Source organism: Artibeus jamaicensis, unplaced genomic scaffold (assembly GCF_021234435.1).
Source record: "Artibeus jamaicensis isolate MK-2021 breed Jamaican fruit bat unplaced genomic scaffold, CSHL_Jam_final contig_65, whole genome shotgun sequence".
In the NCBI taxonomy this organism is placed as follows: Eukaryota; Metazoa; Chordata; class Mammalia; order Chiroptera; family Phyllostomidae; genus Artibeus; species Artibeus jamaicensis.
In genome coordinates, this window is record NW_026521913.1 from 491,231 (window position 1) to 506,880 (window position 15,650).

The 15,650-nt window shown below is 38.7% G+C and overlaps 1 protein-coding gene and 1 long non-coding RNA gene across 3 annotated transcripts in view; one reads left to right on the top strand and one right to left on the bottom strand.

The window, feature by feature from the left end:
- The window catches only part of PCSK2 (proprotein convertase subtilisin/kexin type 2), a 371,029-nt gene that overhangs the window by 242,218 nt on the left and 113,161 nt on the right, over positions 1–15,650 (top strand). The gene's annotated exons all lie outside the window — the stretch shown is intronic.
- The window catches only part of LOC128628273 (uncharacterized), a 54,107-nt gene continuing 43,548 nt past the window's right edge, over positions 5,092–15,650 (bottom strand). The window contains exons 4-5 of one of the 2 annotated variants that reach the window (XR_008392589.1): positions 10,420–10,595; positions 5,092–5,502 (exon numbers count right to left, since the gene is read on the bottom strand). This is a non-coding gene — a long non-coding RNA (uncharacterized LOC128628273). The remainder of the gene's footprint in view (positions 5,503–10,419; positions 10,596–15,650) is intronic. The other variant, XR_008392590.1, reaches the window with a different exon arrangement.

The window sequence follows — 15,650 nt, forward strand, 5'->3', positions numbered from 1 at the left end:
CCTCCACCTTGCATACCCCCTCCCACCTACATCCCCCCTCCATCTTTAGTTCATGTCCATTGGTCATACATATAAGTTCTTTGGCTTCTCCATTTCCCATACTATTCTTAACCTCCCCATCTATTTTACACCTACCAAGTATGGTTCTCATTCCCTGTACTTTGTCCCCACATTCTCCCCCCACCAACTCTCCACTGATAACCCTCCATGGTGATTTCCATTTCTGTCAATCTGTTCCTGTTCTAATTGTTTGCTTAGTACATTTTTCTTTTTATTTTTTAAGGTTGTTTGTTGATAGTTGTGAGCTTGTTGTCATTTTATTGTTCATATTTTTAATCTTCTTTTTCTTAAATAAGTCCCTTTAACATTTCATATAATAAGGGTGTAGTGGTGATGAACTCCTTTACCTTGACATTATCTGGGAAGCACTTTATCTGCCTTTCCATTCTAACTGATAGCTTTGCTGGATAGAGTAATCTTGGATGGAGGTCCTTGCCTTTTATGACTTGGAATACTTCTTTCCAGCCCCATCTTGCCTGCAAGATTCTTTAGAGAAATCAGCTGACAGTCTTATGGGAACTCCTTTGTAAGTAACTTTCTCCTTCTCTCTTGCTGCTCTTAAGATTCTCTCCTTATCTTTAATCTTTGGTAGTGTAATTATGATGTGCTTTGATGTGAGCTTCCTTGGGTCCAACTTCTTTGGGGCTCTCTGAGCTCCTGTGCTTCCTAGACGTCTATTTCCTTTGCCAGATTAGGGAAGTTCTCCTTCATTTTTTGTTCAACTAAGTTTTCGATTTGTTGCTCTTCCTCTTCTCCTTCTGACACCCCTATGATTTGGGTGTTGGAATGTTTGAAGTTGTGCTGGAGGTTCCCAAGCCTTTCCTCATTTTTTTGAATTCTTGTTTCTTCATTCTGTTCTGGTTGAATGTATATTTCTTCCTTCCAGTTCAAAGCATTGATCTGAGTTCCAGTTTCCTTTGCATCGCTGTTGGTACCTTGTACACTTTCCTTTATTTCACTTTTCATAGCCTTCATTTTTTCCTCTATTTTATGACCATACTCAACCATTTCTGTGAGCATCCTGATTACCAGTGTTTTGAACTCTGCATGTGATAAGTTGGCTATCTCCTCATCGCCTAGTTGTATTTTTTTCTGGAGCTTTGATCTGTTGTTTCATTTGGGCCATTACTTTTGTCTTGGCATGCCTGTTACATTGTAAGGGGTGGAACATTAGGTATTTGCCAGAGTGGGGGAGCCTGTGGCACTGCAATGTGGTACCCTGTGTGGGGGCGGGGTCCAAGAGGAAACAATGCCACTTGCCAGGCTTTCAACCAGCTTCCAGTTCCTTCTCCTCTACTCACAAGCAAATTGTGCTCTTCTGGAGATGATTCCCATGTGAGTGGGTTTGTGTATGTTCTAGGACCCTGTGGGTCTCTCCAACAAACTCTCCTATGAGGCTGGAGTTTTTTTCCTCCACTACCACCCCCACAGGTTTTTTCAGTCAGGGGTTTGAGGCTTTATTTCCCCATGCTGGAACCCTGGGTTGCACATTCTTTCACACTCCCCAGTTGTTCTTCTCAGTTTATCTACAAGCAAATGTGTGACATCCTAGTCCACCAGGCACTGCCTTGCCTGCCCCAGTCCTCCAGTCTCCACCTTGCCATGAGTCCTCTCTTCCCCAGCTGCCTATCTGTGTCCCTCCTGCTGGTCTGGGTGGATGTGTCTTCTTTAACTCCTTGGTTGTTAGACTTTCATACAGTTCAGTTCAATTTTCTGCCATTTCTGGTTGTTTTTGTTTTTAAATTTGTCATTGCCCTTCTTTTGGTTGTGTGAGGAAGCAAAGTGTATCTACGTACACCTCCATTTTGGCCAGAAGTCTCAAAGCACGCACTTTCAAGCTAAAAAATTAACCTAGGTTTTCAGTACTTTTTTTAAATATCTACAATATTTTGTTTAAAGGTGCACATGGACATGTTCTTAGTTAATATGCTTTGCTTATCCACTATGCCACTAGGAGAAAGATATTCACAAAATCTGAACTGTAGTCATAAGGCTTTCTCTGGAACCATGTGGTATTATTTTGTCATCATAATTAATATTAAATTCAATGCACCACATTTACAAATCCTTCCTAAGGAAAACAAACCCACCCTGGAAACAATACTCATAATTATAGTCATGGATACTACCTGTATTTGCTCCTCACAGGGAATCCTTAAAATATCAATTTAAATGCAAATGAATCTTATTGTTTCAAATTAAACTCATTCCACTGTGTAGAAATGAATATACAAAATAATATTGAACACTAGATTATGAGAATTAATACTGACACAATGAAAAATACACTCTCATTTCCATATTTTAGGGAGAAGTCTTATCTGTATATGTGCTGTTTGAACTATAACTAGTGACTACAACACAATATCCCCAGGGCCTGGGGATAATGTGCAGGATTAACATTACAGAAAAAAGCAGTTGGGGTGTGGGGGGAGACAAATGGCTATGATACACCTTGGGATTGAGTAAACTATTTTTAGGTGTGAGGAAAGTACACTTATATATGTATTTAAGTGACTATATATTATTTAAAAATTAATTGCAAATACTAAAGAGCTATAATTAGAGCCTGAAAAATCTTACTCTTAGATATAAAGACAAAGAGGACCTTTGTCTCCTCTGTAATCTCACCATTAAGGGTTAGAAAACTCTGATCCACAACTGGCCACATGTTTTTGTAAGTTAAAATTTAGCAGAACCCAGCCATGCTCATTTGTTGACTTGTCTAAGGCTGCTGTCAGAGTACAATGGCCAAGTGGAATTTTTGTGACAGAGACCATCATACCCACAAACCCTAAAATTTTTACATTTTGACCCCTTAAGATAAATCTGCAGTGCAACTCTCCAGACACTGCTCTATCACTTTCTAGCTCTGTGACATCTGGCAAACTGCTAAAGGTCTCAGGGGCATAGCATCCTCATTTGTGAGCTGCAAAAATTGGACTTGTCTGTCGTAACTCCAAAATCTTATAAAACTCTCCTCCCTTCCAATAAAATCACTGATTATAAAACAAAAGCAGAATTGGTGTTACAAGGAAATAAAATTGTCAAGTAGTTTGAATCTATTTAACTTGCTTCTGAGAAAAAAGACGAAGTCAAAGTTATGCTCTTTTTTCACACATGACACTCTTTACATTAGTCACTATGGCAGAGTGAGTTCAGAGAGTTTTGCTTTCATTTACTGTCTTTGGATCTCCCCAAAACCTGACCCTGAAGCATGGACTCACAGTCTAGTAGTTAATGTCAGATATGGTCCCAGGGAGCAGAGGTAGGGGAGGGGCTCAAGACAGGTATATATGAAATGAATTACCACTGTAGGCAACTGGAGCTCAGTTCTACTGGGCAACCTCAAGACACAGGATAGAGCCCATGAGGGAAAAGAATTGGGGTGCTAATATATCAACTCCTAGTAGTCATTGATGGAGGGCTGATACCAGCATGGGGAGCAGGGAAATTTCCTGCACTGGGCTACACAGATCATGAGCAAATTGGGCTCCAGAGATGAAGAGATGGAAATCTTGTCAAGGAAAGTTGAGTCAATATGCAATGAAATACTAAAAGCAAAAAAAGAAAAAAAAAGAAAACAACCAAGAGAAATTTTAAAGGATAAAATAAAAATAAATATTTAAACAGTTATAATAAATAACCCATTTTCATAACAATAGACAATAGGTAGAAGCAACCCAAGTGTTCATTCACAAGTGAGTGGATAAACAAAATGTGGTCTACACATACAATGAAACATCATTCATCCTTAAAAAGGAAGAAAAAGCTATCACATGTGACAACACAAATGAACAAACCCCCAGGGTATTAAGCTGAGTAAAATAAGCCAATCATAAAAAGACAAATACCATATGATGCCACTTACACGAAGTACCTCGAGTAGTCAAATTCATAGAGACAGAAAGGATTATTGTGGTTGCCAGGAGATGGGCAGGATGGGGAAATGAGGAGTTATTGTTGAATGGGTATAGCATTTCAGTTTTGCAAGATAAAGAAGTTTTGAATATTGCTTGTACCACAGTGGAAATATACTTAATACTACTAAACTGTACATTTAAAAATGGTTAAATGGTCAATTTTGTTATGCCTTTTTTAACGCAGTGGAAAATAAATACATACTTTTTAAAATCAAACTAAAAAATGTTATAATATTTTCTCCCCACACCCCAGTGGATATCTTGCACATCCCCTGGGATGGTCATGCCCCACTTTGGAGACCTTTGCATTAAATAGCCCCAGTGTGTAACCTTATCTACAGTGGGATCAACAAAAGATTCTGAAGTAAAGATTCTTTGGAGTACTAGATTTCTAGCTCCAAGGAAGATAAAACACGATAATAGAAATGACATTGAAGACCACGCAATAGGTGGATGTGCATCCAATCCTGTTTCTACTATTTAGTTACTGTGATTTGGATCAAGTTATTCCATCTCTGGGGACTATACATTTCTCAAAAGTAAAAGAAAGGTGTAAAATGTTTTTATTTACTCACTCATTAACTATTTATTGAGTCTTTTTAAAATTATTTTATTGTTGTTTAATTACAGTTGTCTGCATTTACCTACCTCCACTCCCCCCACCCCAGCCATTCCCACCCCCTCTCCTGCTTCCACTCCCCCTTGGTTATGTACATGTGTACTTTATAGCTGTTCCTGAAAACCCTTCCCCCTCCCTCTATTATCTCCTCCCAGCTCCCGTCTAATTACTGTCAGATTGTCCTTAATTTCAATATTTCTGGGTATATTTTGCTTTCTTGTTTTGTTGATTAGGTTCCAGTTAAAGGTGAGATCATATGGTATTTATCTTTCAATCCCTGGTTTATTTCACTTAGCATAATGCTCTCCAGTTCTATCCATGCTGTTGCAAAGAGTAGGAGCTCCTTCTTTCTTTCTGCTGCATAGTATTCCATTGTGTAAATGTACCATAGTTTTTTGATCCATTCATTTACTAATGGGTCTTTGCTGATTCATTTAGTTAGGTTGCTTCCAGCACTTGGCTATTGTAAATTGTGCTGCAATGAACATTGGGGTGCATAGGTTCTTTTGGGTTGGTGTTTCAGTATTTATTGAGTCTTATATTATACCAGGAAATATGGTATATTAGTTACATACTGATGCATAACAAATTACCCCCCAAACTTGGATACATAAAATAACAAATACTTTTTTATCTCACACAATATCTACTGGCCAGGAATTCAGGAGCATCTTGGTTGGATGGTTCTGGTTCGGGTTCTCTCATGAGGTTGCAGGTGAGAATTGGGTCAGAATTGCAGCCATCAGAAGACACTACGGGGGCTAGAGGACTCACTTCCAATATGATTCACATGGGGGTGGCTCTTGCCAGGAAGCTCAGTTCCATCCCTTTCATGCGTCTTTGTGAACTGCTTGAGCATTCTCGTGAGGTAGCAGCCGACTTCCCCTAAAGCAACTGGTCCTAGAGAGGGAGCAAGATGGAAGTTACAATACCTTTCATGATCTAACCTCAGAAATCACCCAGTAGAATTTTGAAGAATCCTATTGGTTACAAGGGTCAGCCATGGTCACTGTGGAAGACTCTAATGCAAGGTCATGAATACCAGGAGGCAAGAATCACTGAGGGCAGCTTGGAGTCAGAGATAAGTTGATGAATAAAGCAGATATAGTTCCTACCCTGAAGGACTTTATTATCTAAAAGAGAAAGTAAAGTCCAAATTAATAACAGGAATAATTGTTTATTTATGACTGTGGTGTTTTGCCATGATGGAAGAATACTGGGTCCTATTAATGTGTTTAACAAGGGGAATTTGATCTGGTCTCCTGGTTGAGGGAAGGTCTCCCTGGAGGAGAGACAGTTACTCCAATGCCTTAAGGATGAGGAAGAGTCAGCCAGGTATCTGGCAGCAAAGGAAACAGCTTGTGCAAAAGCCACGGCAGTAATATGCTCAGCCTTTTTAAGGATCTGAAGAAAGTTGGTGTGTGTGTGTTGGGGAAAGGTGCAGGGGGAAAGGGACACAATCCAGGGAGAAAATGACCTAAGATGACACTGGAGAAGTAGAAAAGGACATGGTTGTGTGGACTTTGTGAATTATAAGAATTTGTGACTTCATGCTAGATGCAAAGGATAAAGTCGCAGGTGGGAGCAGGGAACACACCTGGATTTGGTATTTTTCAAATATTTGTCTGCTATTGAGATGGATTGAGGGTAGGTGAGAATGAAAGCAGACCTGTAGGGTGGATTTTTCTAGAAGAAAGATTATTTGCAAAAGAGATATTGTGCTTTTAAAAGAAATAGAAAATGTAAAGTATCCTAAATTTAGGAGACACTCACTAAATATTACGTCCCTCTTTCTCTTAAAAGCAAGCAAATAAACAACTCAGAAACATTTAAAATAAGGCAATATCCACAAAACAAATATCTCTGAAAAGAGCAGAGAAAAATATTGTCAAATACTGCAGGCCTCATTAGGCACCTTGTAAGCTCAGGCAGCAGGGTCTAGAAGAAGCCCTGTCTGTGGGAAACACAGAAGAGGATTCAACAGCAATCTTAATGCCTCGCTCTACCATCAGCAGGAACCCAGTCCAGCCCACAGAGAGCTCTGAATAGCATTTATGATGCTTAATCAGAAAGCATGCAGCGTTGATCTGGAAATTAATTGGAAGCTTGGGCTTTTTGTACCTCGTGGAGAGTTAGATATTACAAAGATTTTGACAGGAATATATTTAGTAACAGTATCATTGATGTTCAGTCTCAAACAGGGACCCATATCGACTTTGGGGCTCATTACATCCTGAGTGACAATGGGTGCTTAGTATCTCTTTTAATTATAATGATTAAACACATAGCTAGTGAGGAATTGGACCAGACCTGTGGTTTTCTAAATATGACCCACTGTGCTTTCATTTATTTAATCATTTTTACTTGACACAATTTTAAGTTAAAATAAGTTAACTTAGACGGTATTTAAAGGTAACTGTATGTTACCACCATAAACGGAAAACCTCACTTGCCATACAATCAGGACAATCATTAAAAAGAGATACAGTCAGGCTGTGAAATCCCCCCTGTGCAGGCAGTGCCCTGAGAAATGCTGGATGGGGAAGTGCTTATAGCAAAGGAATGTGTGGGGTCATCAGTTCCCACAGCTGTTCATTTCTATAACACTATTGATAGAGGGAAAGAATGGAGGAGAAAGTGATGAAGATTTCTCAAGCCAACAACAATGAATATCTACTACATGAACTTAAAGAAGCGAAGGCTCTTTGGTATGTGGAAAGCATGTGAAAATGTGCTCAGGCCTGGAGACTTCTTAAACTTTGTAGCTCCAGAGACCACCAGCCAAAAGACAGAGAAACTAGTCTCCTGGACTGACCTCCAGTGGCAGGGACCAGCCCTCATTCACTTATATTGTCTCTATTACCTGGGGGGGGGGGGGGGGGCAGGAGGTCAAATGGATAAGAGGTCAGTACCATGTTTACTATTACTATTGAAAATTTCCTATAGCCTTTGCTCTATAGGAAAATACTTACAGATGTACCTAAGATTAGTATTTTCAGGGGGCAAACCCTACATTGCTAATGGTTGCAGTCCCTGTAGGAAAAGGTTTGGCAGTCTCTTACAAAGTTAAATACACACGTACCATACAACTAGCAATCCTACTCTGAAGTGTTTACCTAAGAGAAATGAAAACAATGTTCATAAAAGGACATAAACAAGAATGTACATAGAAGCTTTGTTCATATTAGCAAAAACTGGAAATAATGCAACAGCCCATCAAGTAAATGGATAAATAAAATTGTAATGTGTTCATACAATGGAATCCTATTACACAAATAGTAATAAATGCAACAAAATAGATGAATATCAAAAGCCTTTTAGCTAAAGAAGGTGAACACAAAGGAGTATATAGAGTATATACCCTTTGTTTCCTTTTACATGAAGTTCAAAAAAAAAGCAGAGTCAAATTATAGTAAATGGAATCAGAAGAGTGGTTGACCAAGGAGAATGGAAATTAGCTGAGAACATGAGAGAACTTTCCGAGGTCACATGGTTTATACATTGCCAAAACTCATCAGGCTACACACTCAACATCACATATTTTACAGTAGATAAGTTATATCTCAATAAAAATAGAGACTACTTTAAACAAACCTATTGGCAAAAGAGTCAATTCAGAAATCTCAGTCACTACTGAAAACACTCTCTGTGACTTTGGGAAGAATGAGAGTGGGAACCTGCTCATGTCCTGAAAGACTGGCTTTTTCACCACCCACCTGGGAAAGGACACATGCCTACCCACCTCCCTAGGTGGTCTCTAGCAGAAAAGAAGATAATAAATGTCAAGACACTTGGAAACTCTCAATTACTATCACTGGACAGCCTCAAAGGGACATTGTTTAATCATGATTATCAAGTTCTCAGTACTCCATCACTCTTTTTCCATTTCTGCATTTTTAATGTAAAAGTGAGGCTTGCTCATCATTAAACAGATTCAGATATTACAAAAGTGTAGATAAAATAAACAGTGCAATTTCCCTTCACACCCCTCTCCTACCTCACCTCTATGAGTCCTATTCACTTCCAATTTTGGTGACATAGCAGTTTTGTGTAGATCCTTCCATATTTGGTATTTAGTATCACCTTTTTTCCCAAATCCCAAAATATGGATTTTCCCAAATCCATATTTTCCCAAGCTGAAATCATACAGTAGATCATATTGTGTAATCTGCTCTTTTATTTAACAGCATACTTTCTCCCATAGTATGGAAACACCATAATTCATTCAACCAAGCCCCTAACAAGTAACATTTTTATTCTCCACCAATGTTTTGTAGTTTTAAACTATTATAAACAGAGATCTTTTAATTCTTGTGTGAAAGTCTTTTTAGAATAATTTCCTAGAAGTGAAATTTCTATGCCAAGGAGTACATATGATTTTAATTTTGATAGATTTTACCAAATTATTCTCTGACTCCCTGGAAAGGTAGCTCAGTTTGTTGCAGCATTGTCCCACGCACCAAAAGGTTGCTGCCGGTTTGATTCCTGGTCAGGGTTCATACCTAGATTACAGATTTGTTCCCTGTTTAGGGTGCATACAGGAGGCAGCCAATCACTCTCTCTCTCTCTCTCTCTCTCTCTCTCTCTCTCTCTCTCCACACACACTTCCTTTCTCTCCAAAATCAATAAACATATCTTTGGCTGAGAGTTAATTTAAAAAATTATTCTCTGAAAAGACTGAATCAATTTACAATTCTCCCAAGAGCCTCACTTCTCACTTGATCTCAAAGAGGGAAGATAAGGTGGAGAAAATGCTGTAATGTTCAAAAACTCTCCAGTGCCCTTGAGAAACAAAGGTGATACTAAATAGAGCACATCCCTATTTTCACTGCTTACTTGACATTTCCATAATGAGGAAATAAAACACATGATTAAAAAATGTTTTTCTTAAGCAATGAGATTAATAAGAATTGAGAGCCTATGACTTGAACATTTGATGGTTAGTAAATTTAGAAATGGAAACAGTGTTGTATCAATTACAAAATTACCCACAGATGAAGATGAATTAAAGGCAGTCTTCCTGCCAGCCAAACCTCAACCTAAATTTTGAGTAATCAGCTACTGTTGTGGATAGAAAAATAGGTACTCCAGAACTGGGCTGGACTGGAAAAATGGTGCAGCTCTCATTCTCCGAAATGTGTGTTGGGCTCTCAGAAACAGAGTTCCATCCTGCTTTGGCATCCCAAAGGACCCCTGTCTTGTACAGCTTGCCCTTCAGGAAATAGGACAGTTTCCAACAAACACATTTGGCTGTATCCCAAAGGTATGTTTTTGTTAAATGGAGTTACACTCCTTCTGAACCTGAAAGAATATGACCCCGAAGGAAATTTTGCCTATCTCTGTGATGAAATGTACAAAGAGGAAAAACACCAAAGGCAACAATTCAGTTGCTGACCAACGCAGAGAAAATTCATAAATTCCTAGTAGTCAGGTTTCCTGGAAATACTTCTTTAGAATAGGAAAAAAAGATTGGAGCAAATTTAGCAGTATATTCCAAAGCTATAACTAGAAATCATTTATAATACTCCATCAGGATAAAAAAAACTTTACTTATTATCACATAAAATCACTCTACTTAGGTAGCCAATTACTATTTTTTAATTCACTTTTTATTTACAAGGAGTAAAATGTACTTTTTGGTACACTGTTCTTTGAGTTTTGGCAAACATAAAATTGTGTAACCACCATCACAATGAAGAGAAAAATCACCCCCCACAATTTCCTCATGCCGCTCCTTGTGATCAATACCTACTCAGCAACCACAGATCTATTTTCTTTCCCTATAGTTTTGCCTTTGTAGAGAATGTCACCACACACCTGGAATCCTATGATCTATGTGCTCTTTTGAATCTGGCTTTTTTCATGCTTTGTGATTCATGCATGTAGTTGGGTATATCAACACTCATTCCTTTTGAATGCTGTGTAGAATTCCATTGTGTGGGTATGCCACAGTCTGTTTATCCATTCTCCATTTGTGGGACACTGGATGTTTCCTGTTTGAGCAATTATAAATAAAGTCAGCATTTACATTCACATACAGGTTTTTGTGTGAAATTAATATTTCTTTTATCTAGGGATTTTGGGATTATATGGTAACCTGATTGCTATTTAATCTCTAAAAAAAAATGCAATTGTCCCCAGAATACAAGGAGACTAGAAACAGTTCAGTTGCCCTTGGGGCTTTGAAATGCTCTTCCCCATGAATACTGTTCTCACTTATGTGCATGGGCCTTGGAGTGGATGGGCTGTGATCTGGGCTTTTCTGGACATCAATTCTAGCTGCATCTCAAACATTGCACAAAGATGTGGATTCTGATGCCTCCATCCAATGAGTCCAGAAAATCACTTTCCCAACTTTATTTTATGCTCTAAATCAAGCTAAACTGAAACTAAACTGAATTTCATTTCATGTCTTCTTCCAATCAATTTTCGTACCTTAAAAGTTTTATAAAGACTTATAGATAACCCTGACCAGTGTGGCTCAGTTGGTTGGGTATCATTCCACAAATGAAAGAATACCAGTTTGATTCCTACTGAGGCAGGACACATGCCTGGGTTGCATACAAGAGGCTGGTCAATGTTTCTCTCTCACATGGATGTTTCTCTCCCTCTCTTTCTCCCTTCCTTTCCCTCTCTCTAAAAATAAATAAATAAAATCTTTGAAAAAAATTTTTAAAGATTTAGACTTCCAGCCTGGATGGAGGTATAGGTAGACACACTGTGCCTCCTCGCACAACCAAAATAAGGACAATAAAAATTTAGAAATAAGAAAACAACCAGTACTGACAGAAAATTGAACTGTATAGAAGTCTGACAACCAAGGAGTTAAAATGGAAACATTCATCCAGACTGGTAGGAAGGGTGGAGTCTGCGGCCAGGAGGAGATGAGTCATGGCAAAAAAAGCAGTGGATGGCAAACCCTGGGCACACAGACAGCAGCTGGCAGACCACGAGCATGGGGTAAACAGCAGGCAAACACAGTGAGGCAGCAGATTGGAGGAGCACAGTGCACAAGGTGGCTGGCAGACCAAGCAGTCCAACATTCCCACACAGATAAACCAGGTTAAACTGGGGAGTGAGACAGACCGCACAACCCAAGGCTCCAGCTCTGGGATATAAAGCCTCAAAATACTGATTGAAAATATCTGTGCGGGTCGAGGTGCCAGAAGAGACTCCCAGACTCACAAAATAGTTTGTTGGAGAGACCCATGGGGTCCTAGAAGGTACACAAGCCCACCCACGTGGAAATCAGCACCAGAATGACCCAGTTTCCTTGGGGGAAATGATGGAAATGATGGAAATCCACCAGAGAGTAGAGCAAGCGCCATTGTTCCCTCTCGGATCCCTCCCCCACAAACAGCATCACAACTCAGTGGAGTGGGTTGTCCCACCCTGGTGAACACCTAAGGCTCCACCCCTCACTATGTAGCAGGTGCATCAAGACAAAAAAAATGACCCAAATGACAGAACAGGTCAAAGCTCCAGAACAAATACAACTAAGAGGCAAAGAGATAACCAACCTATCAGATGCACAGTTCAAAACACTGGTGATTGGGATGCTCACAGAATTGGTTGAATTTGGTCTCAAATTAGATGAAAAAATGAAGGCTACACTAAGTGAAATGAAGAAAAGTACACAGGGAATCAATAGTGATGGAAAGAAAACTGGGACTCAGATCAGTGGAGTGGACCAGAAGGAGGAAACAAACAACCAAACAGAAAAGAATGAAGAAACAAGAATTCAAAAACATGAGGAGAGGCTTAGAAACCTCCTTAGACAGCTTTAAACACTGCAACATTCAAATTACAGGGGTACCAGAAGGAGAAGAGGAAGAGCAACAAGTGGAAAAGTTAGTTGAGCAAATGATAAAGGAGAACTTCCCCAATCTGGCAAAGGAAATAGACTTCCAGAAAGTCCAGGAAGCTCAGATTCCCAAAGAAGCTGGACCCAAGAAGGAACACACCAAGGCACATCATAATTACATTACCCAAGATTAAAGTGAAGGAGAGAATCCTAGAAGCAGCAAGAGATAAGGAGACAGTTACCTACAAAAAAGTTCCCATCAGACTGTTAGCTGATTTCTCAAAAGAGACCTTGCAGGCAAAAGGGGGCTGGAAAGAAATATTCCAACTCATGAAAGGCAAGAGCCTACATCCAAGATTGCTCTATCCAGCAAAGCTTTCATTTAAAATGGAAGGGCATGGTGTATGATCTTTTTGATATATTGTTGGATGCGATTTGCCAATATTTTGTTGAGGATTTTAGCATCTATGTTCATCAGCAATATTGGCCTGAAGTTTTCTTTCTTTGTTGTGTCTCTATCTGGTTTTGGAATTAAGATGATGCTGGCTTCATAAAAAGAATTTGGGAGTTTTCCATCCTTCTGGATTTTTTGAAATAGTCTGGAGAATAGGGGTTAGCTCTTCCTTAAATGCTTTGTAGAATTCTCCTGTGAAACCATCTGGTCCGGGGCTTTTGTGTGGTGGGAGTTTTTTTATTACTGCTTCAATTTCTTTTGCTGTTATTGGTGTATTTAGATTTTTTGCTTCTTTTTCACTGAGTTTTGGAAGATTGTATTTTTCTAGAAATGTGTCCATTTCCCCTAGGTTTTCAAATTTCTTGGCATACAGGTTCTTCATAGTAATTTCTTACAATCTCTTCTATTTCTGTGGTATCAGTTGTAATCTCTCCTTTTTCATTTCTGATTGTGTTTATTTGTGTCCTCTCTCTTCTTTTCTTGATGAGCCTACTTAACGGCTTGTCTATTTTGTTTATCTTCTCAAAGAACCAACTCCTGGATTCATTGATCCTTAAAATTGTGCTTTTAGTTTCTATGTCATTAAGTTCTGCTCTAATCTTGGTTATTTCCTTCCTTCTGCTTGCTCTGGGCTGTCTTTGTTGTTGTTCCTCGAGTTCTTGCCTTTTGACCCAGCAATTCCACTGCTGGGATTATATCCTAAGAATCGTAAAACATCAATTTCAAAGAACCTATGCACCACAATGTTCATAGCAGCACAATTTACAATAGCCAAGAGTTGGAAGCAACCTAGGTGCCCATCAGTAAGTGAATGGATCAAAAAAATTGTGGTACATATACACAATGGAATTCTATGCTGCAGAGAGAAAGAAGGAGCTACTACCATTTGCAACAACATGGATGGAACTGGAAAGCATTATGCTGAGTGAAATAGGCCAGGTGCTGAAAGACAAATACCATATGATCTCACCTTTAACAGGAAGCTAAACAACAAAACAAACAAGCAAGCAGAAAAAAAAAAACAAAGACACTGAAATAGAGAACAAGGGGATAGTGATCAGAGGGGAGAAGGAAGGGAAGTAAGGGGGAGGGATTTGGAGGAACAAATAGGAAGGACACAGGGACGAGAACTAAGGGGGGTGGAAATGGGAGGGAGGTGGGGAGCAAGGGGCGGGGGAGGCTGGGGTGGGAAAAATAGACAAAAAACTGTACTTGAAAAATAACTAAATAAAATTTTTAAAAAAATAAATAAAATGGAAGGGCAGATAAGGTACTTCTCAGATAAGGTCAAGTTAAAGGAGTTCCTCATCACCAAGCCCTTATTATCTGAAATATAAAGGCACTTATCTAAGGAAAGGAAGATGAAAAACATGTACAGTAAAATGACAGCAAACTCACAATTACTAACAACCACACCTAAAACAAAAGCAAACTAATAGAACAGCTAGATGAGGAACAGAACCACAGAAATGGAGATCATGTGGAGAGATCAACAGGGTAGTGGGAGGAGGAGAGAGGGGGAAAAGGTACAGAGAATAAGTAGCATAGATGGTAGGAAGAAAATAGGGGAAGGGCAAGAATAGTAGGGCAAATGTAGAAGCTAAAGAACTTTAAGTGTGACACATGGTCATGAACTAAAGGGGGGAATGTGGGTGGGAGAGGGTGTGCAGGGTGGAGGGGAGTAAAGGGGGGAAATGGGACAACTGTAATAGCATAATCAATAAAATATATTTTTTAATTTTTAAAAGATTTATAGACAGTTACTGAAATTTTTACCTGAAGGAAATAAATTTAAGGAAATCTGATTGTTCTTCCATTTGAAAATTTTTTTAAATATATGTAGTCCCCAAACTTGAACATTAAAAGTAAATTTAGCCCTGGCTGGTGTAGCTCAGTGGATTGAGTGCGGGCCCGTGAACTAAGGGATTGCAGTTGATTCCCAGTCAGGACCCATGCCTGGGTTGGAGGCCAGTTCCCACTGGAGGACACACAAGAGGCAACCATACATTGATATTTCTCTCCCTCTCTCATTCCCTTCCTCTCTAAAGATAAATGAATAAAATCTTTAAAAGAAAAGTAAATTTATGTGACTATATTTTCAGAAAGCTAAAAATATACATAAATACCATAATTTATAGTTCTATTACATCTCAACTCAGATATAATTTTTGATGATTTTTACTCAAAAAACAAATATTTTTAATTGTCTCTTCTTTTCTATAGCAACTGACCATAGCTGAGTTAAACCCAGGAATACTGCATGGAATCTAGAGGTTTGCAGTTGCAGCACACCTAACAATTTCTTCCTTGTTTCTATTGAATTAAGTTTATGAGACCTCTATTTTTTCCTAGTGTCAGCTTATTTCATTCTCAACTTGTTTTTCTAAACTAATAAAGGAGAAATGCAATTAAAATATGCAAATTATGTTGCTTACAACACCACCATAGCTAAATGTGGTATAAATGAAGTGTGGTGATGCTAGCACATTTTTAAAAAAGAGGTTTAGGGGGTATTAACATTTAATGTACAAAAACACAAGTAATGAAAGGTTTGGAATATTTAAGAGTTTGGTAACCCTTGGATACATACTTGTGTTGTTCTGCTGACTTACATAAAAAATATCTTCTTATAGTAGTTCTGTTATATACAGAAATGAGCAAATTCACCTCATAACTCCCATCACCATCACATCAAATGATACTGGACTCTACAAAATGATTTAGACAATCATTTTTCTTATAATTATTCATTTAACATGCATTGAAAGTCTGCTATGTGCATAGTGGCAT